General features: G+C 48.0%; 1 protein-coding gene across 2 annotated transcripts in view; it reads left to right on the top strand.

Moving 5' to 3' along the window:
- The first annotated feature begins 8,224 nt into the window (after positions 1 to 8,224).
- The window catches only part of KCNS3 (potassium voltage-gated channel, modifier subfamily S, member 3), a 38,829-nt gene continuing 24,198 nt past the window's right edge, over positions 8,225 to 22,855 (top strand). Inside the window, exon 1 of one of the 2 annotated variants that reach the window (XM_012653081.1) lies at positions 8,225 to 8,422. The gene's annotated coding sequence lies outside the window, so the exon portion shown is untranslated. Of the gene's footprint in view, positions 8,423 to 9,015; positions 9,173 to 22,855 lie in introns of those variants that run through there. The other variant, XM_012653080.1, reaches the window with a different exon arrangement.

The raw sequence follows: 22,855 nt of genomic DNA, 5'->3' as shown, positions 1-22,855 counted from the left end.
AATCAGCTCCATTAATACACACATGCGCAAATAAAGTAGCTGTTTATTTCTCAGGTAGAAGAAGTGGGACGGCTGGCAGCGTGCAGCACTGATACAATAGCCCTGGGAAGTGGTGAGGGCCCCAGGTACCATTCAGCTCACACTTCACCATCCCTCAGTGTACCCATTGTTCTCATGGCCCAAAATTGCTGCAGGAGCTCTAGTTAGCTCATCCACATTCTACGCAGGAAGTTGGAAGGGAGGAAAAAGGGCATACCTCCTCTTTTTAAACAGACTCCTTGGAAACATCACAGAACATGTGGGCTTACATCTGACTCTAAAAGTTGGTATGGCCACACTAGTTGCAAGAGAGGCTGGGAAACGTAATGTGTTGAGTTCCCCTGTAAAAACTGGAGTTCTGTTACTAAGACAGCAGGGAAGAATGGAAATTGAGTGACAAGTGGCAGTGCCTGTCACATCACATAGTGCTCTTATCTCTCAATGCTACAATCCTGCTATGTCATCCTAACACCCTGCCTGGTGGATGAGCCAGATGGTGTCAGCCCACTGAATTGTGAGCTCTTTCAGGGAGGAACCAGCTATCACTCTTTTTGATCCTGTCTCTTAAACTCCCTTCTTTAGCTTGGTATCTGGCATATTAGTAAGTTTAAAACTCCCATTTTACAGGTGAGAAAACTGAGTCAAAGGGAGATGAGGTGACTTACAATGCAGATTAATGACAGAATTGAGGGGAAGGTCAGTTTCTGCCACCGGCCAGACCCTGGCCATTGATCACCCCACAGTGGCCATGGAGCCCAGAGACCTGGCCTCTTCTCCATGTTTCTGCGGGGTTGGGGAGGAAAGCAGTCATATACCCTTGTCTCTTGGATCCTGAGAATGCAGTAATGCCATCTGTCTGAGCAGTCACAATTTCAATGCTGAATGACAGTTCTCATGGGACTAAGAAAAAGAGAAATCATTTTTCTATGCGTTTTTTCCCCTTTGGAGATGAAATGTGAAGGCATTCAGCATAAGGTAGGTCTTTTCAAACACACTTAAGAAAACCCCTGTTGATTGCCACCAGATTCTGGCAGTGCCCCACCCTCCAGCTGTCACCAACATCTCGCCTGTGGCTAAGCTCTTGTTTGCTTTCCTCTTTGTGTACAGGAGCTTCTGCTAGACCTAGACAAGGTGCCAGGTGCTTTATGTATATTGTTCACTTTAATTTTACAACTCTTTAAGATAGGCATCTGTTCTGATGACCTCCTACTCACCCCATTGGTGAAGGAGGACGCCCCTGCCCTGAGCAGCGTGAGACAGCTGAAAGCAGGATGCTCGTCTCCAGCAGTTTATTCATCACAGATACAGCTCTGGGGAGGAAGATGCCTATGCTCTTCAGGGCTACGTGGGGTGGCACTCAAGAGGATGAACGTACAGGGACTGTGGGAGGCAGGCTTTGTAGTGACGGGAGGGCCATGTGCCCGTTGGTTCCCATTGGATGTGATTGGCTTTTCAAGTAGTTTCGTGGGCTGGCAGGGAAGTGAAACTCATTAGGCTGAGTTAGGTATCGGGTGTGCAGCTGGTCCAGCTGGTGGGGGATCTACCAGGTGGGGAGCCCATCCTGCTGGGTGGAGCCCATCAGGCTAGAGCAGGAGAACTCCTGGCTAACCCTCAGGGGCCCTGTAAGGCTTAAAGATGTCAGTGCAGCACATGGAATTTCAGACCTTACATGAAGTATCATTATCCCCACTTTCCATGGGAGGAACTGAGACATGGGGAGGGCCAAGGTGACACAGCTAGTATGATGCCGAGTTTGACACCAAAAGGCTTTTCCTTTCCTATCACCCTGTATCACGTCATTATCTTACTTGAAGCCCTTGCCCATCCAACTGGAGAGTATCTTGCAAATGAGGAGACTGAGGGTCAGAGAGAGAGGTGGAATGCTCCAGGTCACTCAGCTAGAGAGGGTTGTGTACTGCAGCACTCTTCACCTGCAGGGACAGTGGCCTCTGACGTTGGCTCTGATATCAGAAGAGTGGTCACGGCCCACTGGCTCTCACATCTCTGGGCAGGATAGGGTAGGTCATGACTTTGGTAATGCAGACTACAATGTCAGCCACCTTTCTGTATCTCTGCGGGTTCCCTAGAGGTAGGACAGGAGACTGGACTGAACTATTCAGGTAAGATCTTGTTTTTGGTTGCTCTGTGAAGGACTGAGACAATCATATTATTATACATCCAGGGGTGATATTCAAAATATTTGACAACTGCTGGAAAGACGGTCAGTTCTAGTTGGTCCAGACATTAACTCTTTAGTTTCTGGATGGTGGAAAGGTCTGGAGGGTCCTGGGGCAGGGGTTGGGGCAACAGGAAGGATACCCAGGGAGCTTAGAGGCATGGCTATTTACCAGCCAACGTAGAAGCGTTTTCATGTTCCCATATCAGCCCTGAGCATATCCTATGGCCAGCAATCCTGCTGCTGGATATATATCCCTCCCCCTCAAGTACTTTCTAGGTCCATAGTGTGACATGCATGAGGATATTCATCCCAGTGTCATCTGCGGTGGTGGGAATTTGGGGCATTTTGGCGTCAATTACAGGGAAGGGGTTGGGTAGCATGTGGATGATGCACAGAGCAGTGGGGATCGAGCTGAACATAGGAGACCTGGAGAGAAAGGACATGTTACCATTTGCATAAATTAAAAATGTACTCATTCAAAACAGCCATGCACGCTCTACATGGACACACGGAAAGAAAGGCTATCTATCCAATAAGCACGTCAGAGTGGCGGCCTATGGAAGGTGGGACGGGGATAAAGGAATAAGCAGACAAAACAGAACAAAGGCCGTGCATGTGCTGATGAGGACAACATGCCATAAGCTAGGAGTGGGGTTAAATTAACCCTCTGCAACCAAGGGAAAACAAGGAAAGGAAAGAAAGAATCGGTCAGAGCAGCTGACCAGCACTGCTGGTAATTCCAGCTGCGTGTGAAGAGAAGAGTGAGGTGCGCTGGAGCCGAGTTGAGCTGCCAGTTACTGCTGGCAGAGAGCGGGCACTCGCTGCCCACCGGGCTCCTCAGAAAGACCTCTGGATCCCTTCTCACCACCACATTTTGTTATGGTAGAATTTCCTCCTCCTTTTTGTGGTAAGACATTGTGATTTTTTTTCAAAAGACATTTTAATAGAAAATGAACAAAAGAAAAAATGCGTAGAATAGAAAGAGGTTCAAAGAAACTTTTTAATCCTAAGAAACTAGCGTTCGAGTCATGGCACGACCGGCTGACCCTGTGCCTGGACCCCTGGCCGTGGGGTCCCTTCCTTGCCCAGAACAGGCCTTGGGCGCTCACCTTCCCGCCCCGCCTCCCCACGCTTGAGGCACAGCTGCCTCCAGGCCCCGAAGGGCTCCTACCCGCACTTTGTCTTTCAGAGGATCAGGGGCAATTTCTTTCTAGATACAGCGAAATGACGCCATGGGCAGCCGTCTCATGGATGATGCTTGCAGTTTAACATGAGCTTTCTGGAAACATGCGGGGAGACTTGAGAGTCTGTGCTGTGGGCTGGTGAGGACATGTGGCACCACTTGAGCACTTTGAGAGCCCTTCACCTCAGGATGGTGGGCACTCCTGTTTCCTTCCCCGAGCCCAGGCCACACTAGACTTGTCACCCTTCTTTATGTTACCGGAGAGCAGGGGAGCACGTTTGCCAGTTCTTGCCGGCAGGGCTGAAGGAAGGCTCTGTCCTAGAGGCATTGATTCTGGCAACACAGGGCATTTGCAGAATCCAAGGGACTGGTGGACATGAGGATCATATCTAGATCCTGATCTATCCTTTGAGATGGAGTTGAGCTCTGAGTGACAGAAACAACGGCTGAAATGAGATGTAAGTTTACTTCCCTCATATAAATGCAGGTGGTCGGGGGCCGTGAAGGGGACCCAGGCCCCTTCTCTCTACTCGCTCTGCCATCCTTATCACACAGCTTGTACTCGTGGTTGTAGGTGACTCGTCCAGACCCAGCCATTTTCTCTGTGCTCCAGAGAGCATGAAGGTAAAAGCGGGAAGAGGAAGTGTGTCCACCCCCCCCCGCCCCGGCTTCAAGGACACTTCCCAGAAGCTGAACACACACGCTCTCCTCTCGCTGCAGGGGAGGCTAGGACTTGCAGATTTTATCTGCGGCAGCAACATCATTGGGAGGATGGCCAACTGTCCTGGTTTGCCCTGGATGGAAGGGGTTCCTGAAATGCTGGACTTTCGGTTTTAAAACTGGACAGTCCCAGACAAACCGGGAAGAGTTGGTCACTCTAGTACTCAGGTAACACTTGAAGATACTGTCACTGAGAAAGCAGAAAAATTCCTATGGCTATGCCCAGTCATCTCTTCCATGGAGATACTCCTGCTCTTCCAGTTGGAAAGCGGGGGATAGGCCCCACATTTCACCCTACAGATGAAGGTTACCAGCTGGGCACAGAATGCCCCCAGAGGACAATCCATGAGAATGACATGTCTGGTCTTGGGTTTGCTTTTCTGCACCTTCCCATGCAGTCTCAGGACTTAGTCCATCCATCCACCCAGGCGTTCAGTCATCTGCCTTTTCATTTCTAAAGCATTCACTGATTATCTAAAATGGGCTCTGAAGCTATTGAGATGAATAACACACTTAATTCCTGGCCTCTAGGAACGCACAATTTAACGCAGGAGACTCAATCCACGCAGGCAATGCGTGATAGCACAGGAGTGGGACTGTAACGGGAGCTTGCCACAAAGCATACTGGGACCTAGAAGAAGAAACAACTAAATCTGGTTTGTGAGTCAGAGAAAATGTCACAGCATGGGTGTCATTGTGCTCGACACTGGAGGTTAAGTAGGCCTTTTCCAGGTGGGGGAGGGAAGCATTCCAGGCACGGCGCGGCACCAGCGAGGCTCAGGCACAGACAGGGGGCACAGAGCAAAGACAGGTCAATTCTGTCAGGCTGGAAAGTAAGGGGGGTGCGAAGAGGAGGGGAGGTGGTGGGGAATGAAGTGAGTAAGGCAGAGAGAAAGGTGTGAAGAGCTTGAAATGTGGTAAAAAATCAAGTTGTGACCAGAGTAAGAACGATCTGAAAGACCATCCCTTAAGTTATTTTCGTGGTCTGGCTTCTCAGACGGAACTTTTACTATGCTAAAGTGTGTTACAAGAATCCACTAGTGTAATGGGGGACACACTGTCCCTTCTGTGCCCGTGCCCATGGCCCAGCTGTTCTGTGGGACTCCCTTTGGGCCATATGGAAGGGCCCTCGGAGGGCGGCTCCAAGTACTTGAGGAGATCATTCCTTTGGGCCTGGAGACTTAGGCCATATTCTGTCACAGGGTTTTTCATTCTTTAATAATTTATAAACTGTCTCCTTTTATCTATAGAAACATAAAGCTCTTAGAGCTGGCAAGGACCTTAAAGATCACGTAGTCCAAACCCAAACAGAGAACCAGAGAGGAAACAGTACTAATCAGGGACAGAGGTGAATTAGAATTCAAGTCTTTGGACTTTAAGACCATAAAGATTTATGGTACTTTCAATATAAAAATAATACCATAGGGCAGTTAAAGTAAGCATACAATAATTTCATGAAAGCAGAGGGATTGTTGTAGCAATAATGTGAGATTAAAGCATTCTAGCTAAAAATGAAATTTAATTTCCTATAAGTTTAGTTCTGAGCTTCATGGCATCCAAGCAAAGACAGAGAAATGATGGTTTATATGGTTTTTTTTTTTTAAGCTGGCAAAAGGAGCATAGAAGTAAGGGATTTAAGTTTCCACCAAGAGCAGGTGGAACTGAGCAGCCCCATGACAGAGCCTTCAGTAATTCACTTCACAAACATGCAGAGCCTGCAAAGGTCCTGGGAATGCAGGACCTTCCAGGAGCTCACTGTCTAGTGGAAGATCATCAGTTAGAATCCCACATGGTAGGTGCTATGAAAGAGGGAGGCACAGGGTGCTGAGGGGGTGCGGAGGACACGCACAGCCCATGATGGCAGAGGGGGCTTCCCAGAGGCTTGTGATTATCAACTGAGTCCTGTCTGAAGGGAGGGGGGTCTGCTGAGCAAAGCAGGGCTTGGCGGCTGTGAATACAGGGAGACATGATAAAGCCTGCTGGGTTTCCGGTGCTCACATTGGCTGGAGTGATAGGCTGCTGGGTGGAGAGTGGAGATGATGAAGCACCAACTGAATAGATGCTGCCCCTGGTGACTAATACCCCCTCACTTCCCACCTTCCTGCCAGAGATGAGAGCATCTTCATTCTCACCTATAGACCTGTTCCAATTTAAGAAGCAAATTAGTACTTCCTTTTGCTTCAGGCGTAAGGTATGTACCAATCCAGCTGGTCTTCTGTTAGCTGGTATCCAACTGGTTTTCTGTCATTTGGACTTCAGTGAGAATAAAAAGTCAAGGACAGGTTTGGGTGGGGAGAGGGAAGAGAGAACACGGATGGGTAGGAGAGGGAGACCACAAAAGGGGGACAGTGCCCAAAGCAAGGGGAATATCGGGGCCTGGAAGACAGACTGAATGTGTCCCAAAGTTGGCTTGAGATGTCTCCAGTGACTCTGGGAGTCCTCTGAACCCATGGAGGAGCGAGCACTATTGCCAGCACATGATTTGCCCCTCACAGATGAATTCGTGGCTTGTCTAGATGCTTGCTTTTGGGCACGGTTAATTAAGAGGGCATGGGATGTCAGATCAGGTGGCATAAAGGCATTCTGTTGGGGTAGGAAAGAGGCAGGGAGACAGGTCAGAGCATGCCCTGTAGTAATGGAGACTGAGGTCTGGGGAAGGGGCTAAATGCCCAGAGGGTATGTGTGTGTGTGTGTGTGTGTGTGCACGCACATGCATGTAGGGGTGAATTCACCACTGCCTAGGCTCAACCTTAGTCAATGTTCAGGGTGAATTTTGGGGGAGCAGACATGCCTTATGGTCCATCCAGTTCTGTCCTGTTTATTATTTCATTTGCTTCACATGAGCACCCTCTGAGGGGGAACTTTTCTTATAGATGACAAAACCAGGGCTGAAAGGCTGAGTGGTTCCCACAGGGCTCCGCAAGGTGACAAGCCCAGTCTGACTGGCCCTCAGGTCTATGCACCCCCCTGCAAACCTGCCCTGGGATGCCAACCGTGGAGGCCACCCCTTCCATCCCCGGCTTGGCCGACTCTAAGGGGCCCTCTGACTCCCACCGTGTGTGCCTTCCCTCCCGTTCACATGTGCCGTCCAGACCCGTTGAGAAGGACCTCACTGCCGGCTCTTCTGCACTGCAGATGACTTCTGCAGTGCTTAGAAATTCTGAGCATATTTCCTTCTCAAATAAACAGTGCCGGACTTTTTGGATAAACTTAGTGATTTTGAAATGATTAAATAGCTAACTGCTGGGAGAGATCTGGGAGCATTCTTCTAAGGTGTTGATAAAATGTAAACACATTTTTGGAATAATCTTAGATCTTACACTAAATATGATGAATTGTGTATGAAAATTACCTTCTTCAGCCTCTTGCAAACAGCAGTGTAGACAAGTGCTTGGATCCTCTTCCACAGGAGAGGAGACAGGATTGGGGCAACCAAAGAATCATGAGATTAGGGGCAAAGGGCCCCAAAGAGTGCTTGCAGCCACCTGCACCCCATCGCATCTTGCCTTCCATGAGCCAAAGGAATTTGCTGGAGTCTGGTGGTCCCCAAGCCTCGGAGGGAAGACCGCCCTTGCCCTTCTTGTCTGCTGCTACCTCTTCTCTGGGCCAAACCCTCCATTAAGGTGCAGGTTTCACCTCCTCTTTGAAGCCTACCAGATACAGTAAGCATTGCTCCCTTTTCTTTGACTCCCAATGTGGGTTTTTGATTAAACAAAGAACAATCGAAAAATCCGCAGGTACCATAGAGTATTCTGTAAGGTCAGGAAGGTGTTTTTCATCTTTTCCATACCTCCCTTTGCCCCCATCTCCTCCCCAGCTCTTGGCTCAGGGCCTGGGACTTAAACAAAACGTGGTCTTGCTAGGCGCTGGCCAAAGGTGAGTGGTCAGCGGCTGCTGGATTGGGGGCGGCTGGCAGAGCGCATGACGTGGGGTGGGATCCCAGAGAACACTGGGCGCCTACAGCTTGGAGCAGCTGGCTCTGAGGAATTATTGCATGTCTGCACAACTTAAAAATCTGCAGTTTGGGGGCGGGAGGGGGAGCGCGGGGGTGGGTCCTGAGCGACGCATTTCTTCTCCTGGCTGTCGACTGAGCGTTCTCGCTCAGTGCAGAGAGGCCAGCCATGCCTTCTGGACCACACTGCCCTCGCTGAGGTCCCAGTGTGCTCCTCAACCTCGGCTGAAGACATCTCCCTCTGACTCCTTCTTCCATTCGTCCTTCAGAAAGGGGACCCGACTCGTTCCTCTTCCACATGTGAGGTGTATCTTCTTGGGGCAAATGTCCAGCCACCTCTTCTGATTTGGTAAGTCGAGGAATGGGACGATCCATCTTGCTCCGCGCTGTGCATGAGTGTTCAGGCAGCGGGACTGGTGGCAAACACTGGCAGGAACTGGGACTGTATCCTCCTTCTCACTTTGTTTTAAAACAAGTTGGGGCCTCGCGACTTCTGAAGAAAATCCGCGCAAATTTGCGAAGTGTTGCTAGGGCCGCGACTTTCAAGAGGCAGTTGCCCGAGCCGCTGGATCCGCGGGAGAGGTCATTTTTTTCCTGCGGGCTGCGGTGCTTCCGGCCCGGGAGGGAGCGCAGGTGGCAGGCGCGGGGCGCGCTCCTGCTCCCACCCGGACATGGCCGGACGCTCCGGGGGTGACTGTGCACTTGGGCCTGGGCGGGGGCGCGCGTCCTGCAGGACCGTGTCTCAGTCCATCCATCCATCCGCCTGTCTCGCGCTCTGAGCCCCGCAGTCCGCAACCGCCCGCGCCCTCGGCCCGGGGCGCCCCAGCTGCGGGCCCAAAGCGAGGTGGCTGGCGGAGCCGGGACCAATGGGGCGGCGGCTGAGCGACGGGCCCCGCCCCGCCCCGCCCGCAGCTCTCCGGAGCTGCGCTCCAGCTGGGCGGGACCGACGGACTGACCGACCGACGCGGGCCGCCCGGCTCTCCTCGCCCCTCGCCGCCGCCGCGGCGGGCGCGGGGCCGCGCCGCGAGGCCTGATCCCTGCAGCGCGGGCGGTCGGCGTCGCAGAGCGGAGCGAGCCAGGCGCGCCCGGACTCCTGCAGGTACCTGCTTGCGTGCCCACCTCCCCGCGCGCTCCGGGACTTCTCCGTGCGACCCTGCAACTTTACCGCACCTTCCCCCGCCTTTTGGTGCCCCAGTCCCCCGCAGTCCCCGTCGCGGGAGCACGACCCCGCAGGACTATGCCCGCAGGAGACTTTGCATCCCGCTGGGCGTCTGGCTCCCAGAGCCCTGTCCTCTGGTGCCCAGAGCCCGCCGTCGCTGGAGACCTTAGGCTCCGCCTGTTGCGTGAGCTGTGAGCAGCCGAAACGGTGTGTGGGTCCCTTTGAAAGCCGCGGGAACGTATCTAGGATCAGCCTTCGGGGCATGGGACGGGGTGGGGTGGAGGACCGGCTGGAGGCGGGAGAATCGGTGAGCCACGGAAAGGCGGCACCTCGCGTAAGGGTATCCCCGGGGCGTTTCCTTAGCCGGGAAGCCGTTCCTTTTCTTCCTCGAGAGGAGGCGCTTTCCTGGAGCTTGTAAGTGCTTCCCAGGCCTCCCGCTCCGCCTTCTTCCCAGTCATTCCTCCCCTCCCCTTTGCCCTGCAGCGGTGCTGGGCGCCCCGCGACAGTTGCAGGAGCGCACCCAGGGCCCTTGCCCTTGTGCAGCGCTGCGCCCAGGGACTGCCGGCGCGCTCTGGGTGGGGGCGGCTTGGGGCTGGTAGGGCCGGTGAGGGATCGCCTCGGACTCTCAGCATTTGGATCAGTGGTAGTGGTGGGGATGGGTAACCCGGGATCAGAAACTCCTCTTTTCTGCTCCCCTCTGGGTGGCTGCCCGACCTCTTCAGGTGCCCGGGCTGTAAGTGAGCCAGTCCTGCCGGCAGGGGCCGCGGCGAGCCTGGCTGGGCGCCTTTCGCATTGCAGGGCTCCTTCTGCACCCCCATCCCGGCTTGTTCCCTTCTCGACCGTTTGGCTAAAGGAGCACCTTTTGCACCCTTGGTGTCTCTCCCCCGGTTTCGGCTGGGGAAACTGGGCCGAAAGCTTAACTCAGGCGGCCCCGCAGCAGGGGCAGAAGACAGCAAAAGAACTACCTCCATCTGCCAAAATGACCCGGGGGCCCTCCCTGGTTTGGTGCCCAGGCTTGAAGGGAGGGGGATGGGCGGGGGAGTTCCTTATGGTCCTCCTAGAGAGTAGATTTGCGGTTCCCCTGAGCTCTTGGTTTTTGTTTCACATCTTACCCTATGAAGAGAGTGAGGCAGGTGAGGAAAACCAGTTCAGAAACCTTTCCTGTCCCTTTTCGTGTATTTGCTTAAGCGATTTGCGTAACCATTCGCTTAGGACTGTATAAATTACTCCTAGTTGCCCCCCTTCTTAGACTATTTGCAAATATCTGCCCAGGTAAACAGGAAACAAGCATTTTCCTGAGCACCTGTCTCCTTGCTAAAGGCATATGCCCAAGTGCTTTGTCCTCCCCACGTATCTGGAGCCGAAAGGGGGTGGCATTGATTCTGTGGTTGAAATTCGTGTAAGGTGTAGGTCCCACTCCTTACCTGGGTTGTGATCTTGAAGACATTGATGCGTTCAGTATGCATTTACAGCCAGCGCCCCCGTGGGGGCGGGGGGGGGCGCCTGCGCTCTGGGGATAGTGGAAGACGATACGGTTTCTTCCTTTGGTCTAGTTCTGTTTCTCTTTTTCATCGGATTCCTCCCTTCTCTTGTCCTAATATTAAGTTTGTCATTTCAGAACTGGGAATATTTGTCAATACTGGGGATGGGGAGGAGAAGGTGATGTTGAAGTGCTTAAGAACTCTGAATCCAAAGCATGTTACTAAGGATACTTGTGGGATCTGTTTTAATTGAATCTTGTGTCTGAGCCGTTATTGCCTGAGAAAAGCCACTGATGACTGCACCTGTGCTAAGCTTTTGCTGGTCAAGTGGATGAGAGCAAATTGGGAGGTCAGAAGCAGTCTTTGCTCTGTTCAGAAATACTAAAATATTAAAAATCCAATGCTCTGGAGCTTGGATTTGCCAGCGAAGCACCAACTAAGTATCTTCTTCATCGTTTTTTGTCTAAGAAGGAAGGGGAAGAGGATTGCAGTCTCCTCCTGTCTTCAGTGAGTGTTGACCTTCACTGTAATCCTTCGCAGACACATCCCTCTGTTCCACCACACATCTCAATCTGCCCCAGGTCTGGCATTTGGGGTTGAAATGTGTCAGCTTGGAGAGCGCAGACACGGCAGGGTTTTCCTCCTCTTCCTTCTTCTTTTTTCTTTAATAGATAACATTTATTGGCTGCCACCGACCGTATGCCAGATACTCTGCTAGGCACTTTTCCAGGTCTTATCTCATTTAACCCTCATAACGACAGCATGAGGAAGTGAGGCTTGCCTTCTTCCCTGAAGGATTGCTGTGGGAGGCAGCAGTAGATGGTGCCTCCCTAGGCGCACCCTGAGTCATATGGAAGGACAGCGGCATAGAGTGAGTTCTTACTAGCAGGAAGGACAGCTATCCAGGGTAGGTCGAGGCAGAGGGGAAGGCGGGAGTGTTTATTGCCCCAGCTTATCAGATGTCAGGAAGGTGGATCTTCCAGAGTGCCACTTGTGTGAAATACCCACATAGAGACATCATAGAACAGACTAGGACCCGGGGGACCTGTGTTCCAGCCCCTATTTCTCCTTCTATTTGTTACCCTGTACTAGACACTAAAAGCTAAGGGCCTTTTACATGTATTAACTCATTTCATCCTGATGGCAACTTTAGCAGGTGGGTTCTGTTATTATCCTATTTTAGATGGGGAAAAAGAGACAGACCGAGTAACCTGTGCAAGGTCACCCAGCTGGGGAATGTGAATCCGGGATTCTATCCTTGGCAGTCCGATTGCCGAGCTGCTGGGAGAGTCAGTCTTCCTCATTTATTCCTGCAGCTCCAGCACTGTGCCCTGTGCTTAACAGGATCTCAGACTGGGTTTGTTGAACAGTGATAGCCAGAGGTAGCTTGCAGTTATCAAGTGACTTTTGGGTCTGGTATCTCAGCCTTAAAAAGAACCTTGAAGACTGCATTAGAAAAATGTTCTCTTTTCCTTTGCCAAAATAATCTGCTTTTCACTGGAATTCTGCCCAGCTGGTTAGGAAAAAAGGAAGATAGACTTTGAAGATCATGGACAAGGCAAACATTATGTTTATTTCCAGAAAATGTGTTTATCAATATAAAAAAACCCAGAAAAATCACAGAACATTTTGCATACTGAGTCAAATCTGTCAAATAAGTCAACCAGTAACTAACCCAAAGTATTTATTGTGTGGGAGCCATGCGTCCAGTACTCCAGGCACTGAGAGCAGGCAGAACCTACAGTGTGGTGTTTGAGCTTGAACTTAAAGTGGACCTGGGGACTCAAGATCAATGAGCACAACAAGACAGAATAATACAAGATGCTAAATATTGAAGTCCTGATGACAATTAAAACGACTTGGTCCCATTTGTATAACTTATTGTGGTTTGCAGGAACTTTCACAGGGGACATCTCAATTCAGTTCCCAGAGTAACAGAGTGGTACGTGAAAGGCAGGGCAGAGGTTAGGAAGTCCACATTGCACATGAAGAAATTAAGGCAAAGGGAAGCCTTGAACATATATGTAAGCAGGGGGCTTCTGACTTCAGATCCAACGTCTTTCTGCCTCATTTCTGGGTGGTGCTGGAGGGCAGAGAAGGAGACCAGGGAGATATCAAGAGTCCTTGGAGGGGGCTAAGTTTGAATTTCATCCTGAAGCTGGCTTTTGCTTGCCAGTCTTGACTACCCAGGGTGCTTAGTGGGAGCAGAGGAGGGGAAGAGGAGTAAGTAGAAATGAGGGAGGAGGAGAAAGAGTGTTTTTTTGCTGTTTTATTTTTCAGAGACCTGCTGCTATGTGAAGTGTGGAGTGAATACCCAATTATGATGAACACCGTAACAATGTTTAGAATGTGCAATAAAGTGTAGAGGCTGATTTAGAATTTCCATCCTTGTGTTTCTTTATCATTTCTTTAGATCATCTTTTGAAACTTCACAGCATACATACATTATAAAAGTAAACTCTCTTTAATAAGCTAAAAATATTTATTAGATTAGGTTATAGTACTTTTCTTTGTGCACAAGAGGTCTCATTCTCTTTGGCATCATGCAGAGCCTTGTGCCATGATTTATTTGCTTGGAGGAGATACCATATAAATATATATACTTCAACTGCACAAGTGTTGAATGATAAAGGCATAAGATCTGCTTTTAGTCAGTAATGTTACAAATAAGCCGTTAATGTTGACAGCAGCCGGCTTCGGTGGGCTTGCTGAAGTCCCAAATGAATGCAGTGTCCTGCTGACTGTCCAACTGATCGTTCAGCTGAGCACCTACCAGATGCTCTCCAAAGTACACTTAATGATTAACTTATGGAGTCATACCTATATTCTCTTTGCATATTCAAATATGTAAATCGTCCATTCGAAAGCATTTGAGTACTTACCTGGTGTTAGGTACTATGCTAGGTGCTGGCTATGCTGTGGTAAAAGAAACGGATCTGTGGGGAAAGTGGTGGGGAGACTGACGTTGAATAAAGGCAGAATTTGAGTAGTGGTAAATACTCAAAAGGACTTCATGGAAGGGAGTAGCAAGGGTGGGAAGGTCAGGGAAGACCTTTCTGAGGAAGAGACATTTCATTCTGAGGGATGGATAGGAGTCCGTCCAGTGAAGAGTGGGAGGAAGGGAATTCCAGGCTGCGGATTCTAAGGCGGGAATGAGCACTGAGCATTGGAGGAACTTCAGGAGGACACGGGTGGGGGTGGCTGGGAGGAGTTTGGAGAAGAGGGCAGGGGCCAGATCAGGCTGTGCCCTTTAGGCCAACTTCCAAGGGCTGTGGAAAGGAGTTAATGGATTTGTAGCAGGCGAGTGTCACGAGCTAATTTATATTTATACAAGATCATCTGTGAGAGCTGTGAAGAATAGATAGGTGCCAGCGTGGTAATTGGGAGCCTAGTTTGGGAGGCATGATGTGGAGGTGGGACCTACAGCCAGGTGGGACGGGGTTGAAAATGAATGGGAGGTGAGGAAGTGCAGACCGTACACTTACAGCTTGGCTATGAAAGGGAGCAGAGAGACGGGGTGGATGTGGGGGCAGGTTTGTGTCTGTACGTGTCTCTGGAAGGCGACCTTGGCTGAGGTTAGGGAGCTGAGTCCAGTTTCTTAGTAAATTGACACATATATGTCTCTGTGTATAAAGTAATAGGACACTTGTGCTTCCAGAAGATTAGACATTTGAACCCTCGCTCTGTCTCTGTCTCCAAATATGAGCAATTTTGAGCATATCGCTTGTCCTTTCCTATAGTTTTCTCCCATGGCCTGGTTATCCTGTGATTGAAAAAAAAAATGCAATCTTCCTACAAATCTTGTTCTAATAGCATCATTTGTATGTGTTATTTTGGAATATTTTATAAGTCGAATTAGGAGAACTATGATGGGCATATAGGAACATTCGTGGTGGGATTCTAAGCATTTGCTCATTGATGATCACCAATAAGCTGCTTTCAAACTGGCTTAAACGGAGAGACCCCAGGGACAAGTGAGGAGACACCGGCCCTTCCAATGTGTAAATAGCTGGGGCGAGACCTGGTGGAGAGTCTGTGTCTCAGTAGGATCCTTCCTTACCTGGTTCTTCCTCTGTCCCCATGGATATTTGGTCAAGAGATGGAAGAAAGGTATGTCTGGTCTGTTTTCTGAGAACCCATGTGTGTTAGTCACGATTCTTCAGAGGAATAGAACCAATGGGATGTGTGTATATGTAGAAAGAAATTTATTCTAAGGAATTAGTTCACACAGTTACGGAGACCGGCAAATCCAAAATTGGCAGGGTGGGCCTGCAGGCTGGAAACCCAGGAGAGTCAATGCCGCAGTTCAAGTCCAGAGGCAGTCTGATGTTGAATTCTTTCTTGTTGAAGGGAGGCCAGTCTTTTTATCCTATTCAGGCTTTCAACTGGTTTGATGAGGCCCACCCACATTATGGAGCGCAATCAGCTTTACTCAAAGTTCACCAATTTAAATGTTAATATCATTCAAAACACCTTCACAGAAAAATCCACAATAATGTCTGACCAAATATCTGGGCACCCTGATATTTTATCTGACACATAAAATTAGCCATTGTATCACATTTAGCAGAATGTGCTGGCCTGAAGATCAATAATGAATGTCACAGACAGTCTGATGGGCCTTAAAGGAGGCTCGAGTACCCAGTGATCAATTTCTAGTTGAAGGGATGAGAGTGTAAATAGGGCCATAGAATTGAAAGTTACTCCAAAGATCAGTTAAGTCATTTGCTGCCTCTAGAAGACTTCTTTTGGGAATACTGACTTAAACCCTGGCAAATTAGTGTGTTGAGATAAAAGAATGCCAGCAGACTAAATTTGGGGGATTGAACATGCTTACGTTTTTTTACTTTTATTCTACTATGGACTGGGATATGCCAAGCCTTGCTGGGATATGCCAAGGTGAACCTAAAAGCATTTCCTATGATTTACTTGATGTAAAAATGTAATTGGCCAGAGATATGGGACAACTTCGTGGTTATAGTCTGTGGTTTGCAGATTTGGAACGAGAGGGGATGCCTGGGTTCTGGCGAGGGCATTTCAGCTTCTTGTCTGTGAAGTCAATAAATCACACCTTCTGGGCAGTGTTTTCCTTGTGGGTTTTTAATGTCCCAGTTTTTAAGTGCGGTATCTTTGAGAGGCCACTGACATAAGGCCCCCAACCACCTTTCTTTGGTGATTAGACATTGCCTGGACAAGATGCAGCCTCTAGGCAGAATTTCAGGGTTGTGCCTCTTTGACAAAGCTTGTCTTCTCTTGGTTAAAAGTGTAAAAGGAAAGTACCATGTGTGGTAGTGTCCATCTATCTATCCATCCATCCATCCATCCATCTTTGCCATAGTGTAAAAAGGTATCCATGTCCCCATACCCTTTCATACTCTCGTTAAATCACCATTACTACAAAGTAACCTCTCTTGAGCTGTGCAAATTGGAATCTTGTGAAAGTTCATGTAGTGCCTGAGAACTTTGCCTTTTAAGCAAGTTCCTCAGACTCTTTGATCCAATTAGAAATTGAATGTCAGTGTGGTGCATCTTCTTGGTGATGAGCACTGAGTTTTTGTCTCCGAGCTTCTCTAGACTTAAAGCAGATCACTTTGCCTTCTCATTTAGTTTCTTTTGGACAAGGGTTTGAAATGAAGAGTTCAGGATGCAGAGCTACATACTGTGGCCCTGAGCTCCAATGCGTTTGCTTCTAGTTGCTCTGTTCCAGTCATCCCCATCACCCACGTCAGCAGAGCTAAGGACACACAAGCAGGCCCCGTTTTATAACCCTTCATTTGTAAGTTAGTGTGAGCACCTCAGAAATAATTCCCATGCAAGCATTTTTAGACACTGGGATTAGGTTTCAGATTGCCTCACCGAAGCAGTTGTAAGTCCTAATGAGTGGACAGTGAGATGGTTTTGAGTCCTGGGACCTGAGCATTATGTGGTGTAGAGGGAGGAGCTTTCTCCTCTAGGAACAAGGCCACGCAACTGCTCTATGTACCGATCCACGCAAACACACACTCTAGAGGAGACAGAGTGCTCATTAGTGTGGACTGCTTAGCTGATTTGATAAAAATAGACAAACCACAAAACAATACCATAGTATTTTTTCCAAATTTGTGTAATAGATAACAACAATCCCCCCAAACCTTGTTTTGCACCATTCTGTTGTGAACTTCTTCAGAAAGTACCAAATTGGTTGCGTGTGGAACTATTTTGAATTATCCTTTTGAAACTTAACTTGAGCGGGAAACTCACAGGCATGGAAACTTTGATTGTGAAAATCAGGTAATGAAAGCCATGTTTTACTCCAGGGTACCTGGAAAATAATTTTTTTTTTTCCAGTATGTGTTCCTATTTACTATGGAGGGAGGACGTTCTCTCAGCATCGCAGAAGGAAAGCCTGCACCTGTCCAGAGATGATGCGGGTGCTCTTCCAGGCATCTCTTTTTCTTTCCTCCAGCTCAATTCCACCTTGTTTTTTATATGGAGAACTGGGGAACTCAGAGAGAGGTGGGTGTATTTAGAAAATGGATTGGAGACAGGAGAGGTGTGAGAATTATTTTTAATAAGTCAAATTGAAAACTCTTTTGCCTTGCATTACCTGGGGATCTCATTATTTTATATATTTTTTTCCATATTGATGAAGTATAGAATGAGTCGGAGTGGATAGTTCAAAGCATTTTAAAAAAATCCTCCCAGGATGGCTTCCAGGAACTAGACATGTATGTTTGTGAAGCATAAACACGTTTTTTACTACTTTCCAAATAATGGACTAGCCGCTATATAAACCATCATATTTCCTTTATTATATCATTTAAAAAGTAAGTGAAACTTTTTTTTACCCCATGAAATAGTCACTGTGGCAACTTACTATAGCAATAGACACTTGGCCCTCTGAGAATTTTGTTGTAAATATACGGAGGATTTATGGTTTGGCAAAAGCACTCTGTTTTCTTCTAGCAGCAATAAACACTTTTCTGAACTCCTTTGGAAATGCCATAACATGTCAGGTGCCCGGCTGGGTACAGAGAAACAATAGCCTAGTTAGGCATTCTCATCACAGTGCCCGGGAGCCCCCAGGAAAGGCAGTGAGTGTGAGGGCACCTCTCAAGCAGCCCTCTCCACTCCGTGTTGAGCAGGAGAATTCTTGCCTCTTACCTGTAAGTGGAACTTTCCTTTAGTGATACTTTCGCCGCACCTCCCACTGGTCTGCGATGGAGCAGGCACTGACGTCACCGCGTGCCGGTGATGCTGCCGAGGAAGGGCGCTCTGCAAGCACAAGGACAGGTGCCTACTTAGCAGTAGGTGTGTGTGTGGGGGAAGGAAGGGAGAGAAAGTGTCCTGGAAGAGGTGACATTGGAGCTGATTTCTTGAAGATGGAGCTAGAATTAACTGGAAAAGAAGGGAAAAGGACACTTCAATCCGAGGGAACAGCTTCAGTGAGTTTTGGAAGGGAGTGTGCACGGTGTGGCTGGGGACGGTATATAATTTGACTAGGCTGAGGCCGCGGGGTGTGGAGTAGATGGGTGGATGCGGAGGCCAGACAGGCCGCAGGGGTGGGGAACCTGTGGCCTTGGGGCCACATGTGGCCTTCTGGATCCTTGAATGTGGCCTTTTGAGTGAATCCAAATTTTATGTAACAAATCCAAAGGATTGGATTCAGTCGAGGGGCCGCACTTGGGGATCTGGAGGGCGCATGTGGCCTTGAGGCCACAGGTTCACCAACCCTAGAACTTGCTTTGTTCCTGATTGTCTGAAATTCCTTATGCTTCTTTTTTATTTTTTTTTTAAATGTCAGGAATGGAGAACTCTTTGGGAAGACTGAGTGGAATTTTTGGCCATGCATCTATATTCTCTTCCTGAAATCCCCTAATTTCCTTTGAGCTTGTTTGAATATTGTGTTGCTGGGGTGGTAGCTGCTAAGGATGTCCCCAGAGGATCCTTCTGCCGGCCTCCTGTCCTTGCCCAGTACAGCCATAGGGTGGGCAGGTGGCGTAGGCTCAGCAATCAGTCACTCTGTCAGTTGGGTGACTCGAGGACAGAAGAGACCACTGGAGTGAATTCCTTCCCGTGGTGGCTCCCTGGCCAGACCTCTTCCTCCGTAAGCTATTCTTGTAGTTTCTGCTTCCGGGTTCCTCAGAAGGGCCCTGGCTCCTGCTGGTTTCCAGATGTGGCTATTTAGACTTCTCTTTGATTCTAGGAGCACCCCATAGCCTTCTGGAAAAATCGTCTTTGTTTGAGTTAGTCACAACCAGTTGCTGTTGCTTGTGTCCAAAGAACTCTAATAGGTGAAGGAAATGTCCAAAGGCCTTACTTAACCCCAGAGTTTAAAGACTAATCTCATAGCCTTTCCTATGGGTATGAGAAGGGCATAGGGAGAGAACACAAGGGAATTATTTGCAGAGATGGAACAAGGATATTCTGGAAGGGGCAGAGGAAAATAGATCCCTGTAGAGCAAACTTTGGTGACTTCCCAGTATTACTGCAGGCTGGTCCTGCTCCTGGGTCTACCTGGAGCAGGTCAAATGAGCATCAGGTAGGCAGGGGAAGTTCCTGTGTATTTACAATTATAGTCCTTGCTCAGATGACACTCAGGACTCTGGCAATACTTAGTGATAAAAATAATAATAGTAAGTATTGCTGGGTGTGGTGGCTCACGCCTGTAATCCTAGCACTCTGGGAGACCGAGGCGGCCGGATCATTTGAGCTCAGGAGTTCGAGACCAGCCTGAGCAAGAGCGAGACCCTGTCTCTACTAAAAAATTAGAAAGAAATTATCTGGACAACTAAAAATATATAGAGAAAAAATTAGCCGGCCATGGCGGCGCATGCCTATAGTCCCAGCTCCTCGGGAGGCTGAGGCAGTAGGATTGCTTGAGCCCAGGAGTTTGAAGTTGCTATGAGCTAGGCTGATGCCACAGCGCTCCACCCTGGGCAACAGAGTGAGACTCTGTCTCAAAAAAAAAAAAAAAAAATAATGGTAAGTAGTGATGTGGCACTTACATAAAGTGCCAGACACTGTTATAAATGTGGCATATATATTAACCCATGTAATCCTCATAAACATACTTTGATGTAGGTACTATTATCATCTTATAATCAATTATTATTATATTACATCTATCTACCTATCAACAGGCGAGGAAACCTCAAGGAGAGGTTTTAATAATTTAGCCAAGTCATACAACCAGAAAGTGGCAGGCTGGGATTCTGATCAAGGCAGGCTCCTTACAGAGTTGGTGTTCTTACCTCTGGTTCTGAATCTTAGCTCCACCTCTTCCTGGCTGGGCCAGTTATTTAACCTCTGTGGCCTCAGTATCCTCATCTACAGAATGGGAGTAATAATAGTATTTGTCTGGCATTAGGTAACATATAGTAAAATGCTTCAGGTATAGTGCCTGGCACAAAGTAAGCACTATATAAGGGTTTTCTAGAAAAGTTATTTTGCGATGGACACTATGAAGAAGATTGAATGTACATACTTTATAAAGGTAAGCATGGAAAGAATTGTGACTCTTTCCCTGTCCCTGTGCTTTGTAGATGTCTTGCAGCTCTTTACAGGCGTGAAGTGAGAAATAGTTGTTGGTATTGTTCCGACACTCATTTAGGGAGATAAAGCCAGAGTACAGTTTAGTTTAAGGACATGAATCTGGCGTGTAAGGACAGACAACAGATCACCCCCAACAGGAGCAGAGTATGACAAGCCTTCCCAACATGGGCCACAGGCGAGCTGGGCTTGGCCCCTGGGCTTGCCACCTCTGCTTTCTACCTAACCATTCTGAACCTCGGTTTCCTCATCCGTAAATGGTAACTCATAATAGTGCCTGCCTCTCTGGGTTGACCTGGGAATTAAAGAAGATCATTCATTCATTATTTCTGCTGGGCATTAAGGATGCAAAGACTAAGAAAAAATAGGTCCTACCTTTGCAGAGCTCACAGTGCCACGTGGAGACAGTGAGTAAATCGTTCTCATGCAAGTTCAATGCTCTGACAGAGGCAGGGGCTGGTGTGTGGAGAGCGGTGGGTGGGAGCCTGGTTTTGGGTAGAGAGAGGTCTGGGGTCAAGAGTTGGCTCTTGAGAATATGTATGATAGAGCTGAGTCTTGAAAGGCATTCTGAGCAAATAAAGTAAGTTCAGAGAAATGGAGTTGTAAGGATTTGGGGCATTTTTGGAAAATTTCAAGTAATTCTTTAGAGCTCTAGATTTTGAGTTGGGTTGTGGCAGGCAAGGCTAATGGATGAAGAACAGCAACAATAACAACACCTAACATTTAACTGAGCATTTACTATGTCCCCAGCACAGAGAGCTTTATTTGTATTATTTGTATTATCTCTCTCTCTCTCTCTCTCTTTTTTTTTTTTTGGTCTATGAAATTCTATGTGTTACGCAGAAATTAAACTGTCAATTACCCATTGTTATTATACTGTGGATGAATTCAGGGCAAGATGCCCTTCAAAGGATATATTTTATCATAGGCAGAGGAAATAGATAATTATTGCTGTAATTTTTATATTTTGTGTTACCTCATTTTTAGTCCTCATAACTTCTCTATTCAGTATGTGATATTTAATATCCATGCCTTACAAATGAGGAAACTGAGGCTCAGAGAACTTAAATGACTTGTCCAAAATTACACAGCTGGTGAGTGGTGAAGTGGGATTCCTGCTTAAGCCTTCTGGATCTAGAGTTTATCCTAAAGGCCAAAGGAGCCATCAGAGGACCGTAAGCTGGTGTGTGGGATATAACATAATTTGATGTACATTTTAACGGTACCTTTAGTTTAGAGCAAAGGAAGAGTTTGAGGGAAGGGAATGGGGACAGGCCTAAGGCAGGGGGCTGTCAGGAGTCTGTCATGGTGAACCAGTGAAAAAACACTGAATAACTGAATTCATGCCAAGGCAGGAGGGATGGAGAAAGGAAAGAGATTTGAGTGATGCCCAGGACATGGATTTGCTCGCCCTTGGTGCTGGCTGGGTGTCAGCAGGCCTGCGTGGTGAGGGAAAAGGGGGAGTCAGGGATGATCGGCAGGTTCTGGCCTGAATGAGCAGGTGCATGGGAATAGAGGATGAAGGGACAGTTTGGACATGTTTACTTTAAGGTCCCAGTGGGACAGTGAGATGGACATGTCCAGTAGGCAGTTATGTGAGTCTGGAATGTAGGACGGAGACCTGGGCTAGGGATACACATCTCTGTTCTGTAGTTAGATGACACTGGCCAGGGAGAAGAGCAGAGGCACAAGGAAGAGCCCCTGGAGGCTGAGGCTGGGGGGAGACGGCACAAACTGGAGGCCTGCAGAGTGTATCCAGGCTGCGGTTTCTTTGATTTTGCTTACAGTATTAAAACATGAAAAACAATAGTTGCCAACATTTAAAAAATTGGGAAAGTTCCCATCCAAATAAGATTTGTGATGTTCTTAACAAATTGGGTGATGTGACAGCCTGATATCCACAGATAAGGGACAGCAGTCAGCTTGTGTCCTCTGTTGGCTGGGCTGGTGCTCTCCAACTTGTCACAGTGGCCAAGTGTCCTTCTTTCATTTCAGGCACCTGCTTAGCACCTACAGGTATTTTATTTTGTGACCCCAGATTTAAGGTTTGAGAAGAGGACACAGGGTTTCATAGGAAACTAAATGTCTGGTGAGGAGTCAGATAAGTGGGAGAGGACAGAGCAAGTGGCCTTAGGAAACTGCAGGGGCAGGGGAGGTTGGCAGTGACAAATGCCGTGGTCAGGTAAGTTTAATGCAGACTGGGAGGTCTCCTTTGGGTTTGGCCTTAGCAAAAACACTTAGTAGGGTATTAGGCTAAGAATTGTAGAAAAGAAGGAAGGATGAATATAGGAAATAATTTGAAGAAGCTGTGATACAAAGAGGAATGTGCAATTGGGAAATTTTATTGTGTGTGTGTTTGTGTGTGTGCGTGTGTGTGTGTGTGTTTTAATGTGAGTGACTTGAGCATACCTGTACAAGAATGTATGTGATATAAAATAGATAAATTTTAGGTATGCCAGCCCTACACCTTACATTAGAAGGCAAATCTATCTTAAATTCTATTCAAAGGGCTTAATAATTATATTTCCCTCCTGTTTTACCATGCGTATGAGTATTATATGTGATAAAAGACTAGGCAGTCTCTTTTAAAATATGCTAAATAGATATAAAA

This window comes from Propithecus coquereli, unplaced genomic scaffold, assembly GCF_000956105.1.
Source record: "Propithecus coquereli isolate 6110/MARCELLA unplaced genomic scaffold, Pcoq_1.0 Scaffold41, whole genome shotgun sequence".
Taxonomy (NCBI): Eukaryota; Metazoa; Chordata; class Mammalia; order Primates; family Indriidae; genus Propithecus; species Propithecus coquereli.
The sequence above is the reverse complement of the archived record's forward strand: the minus strand, read 5'-3'. Positions and strand labels throughout refer to the sequence as shown.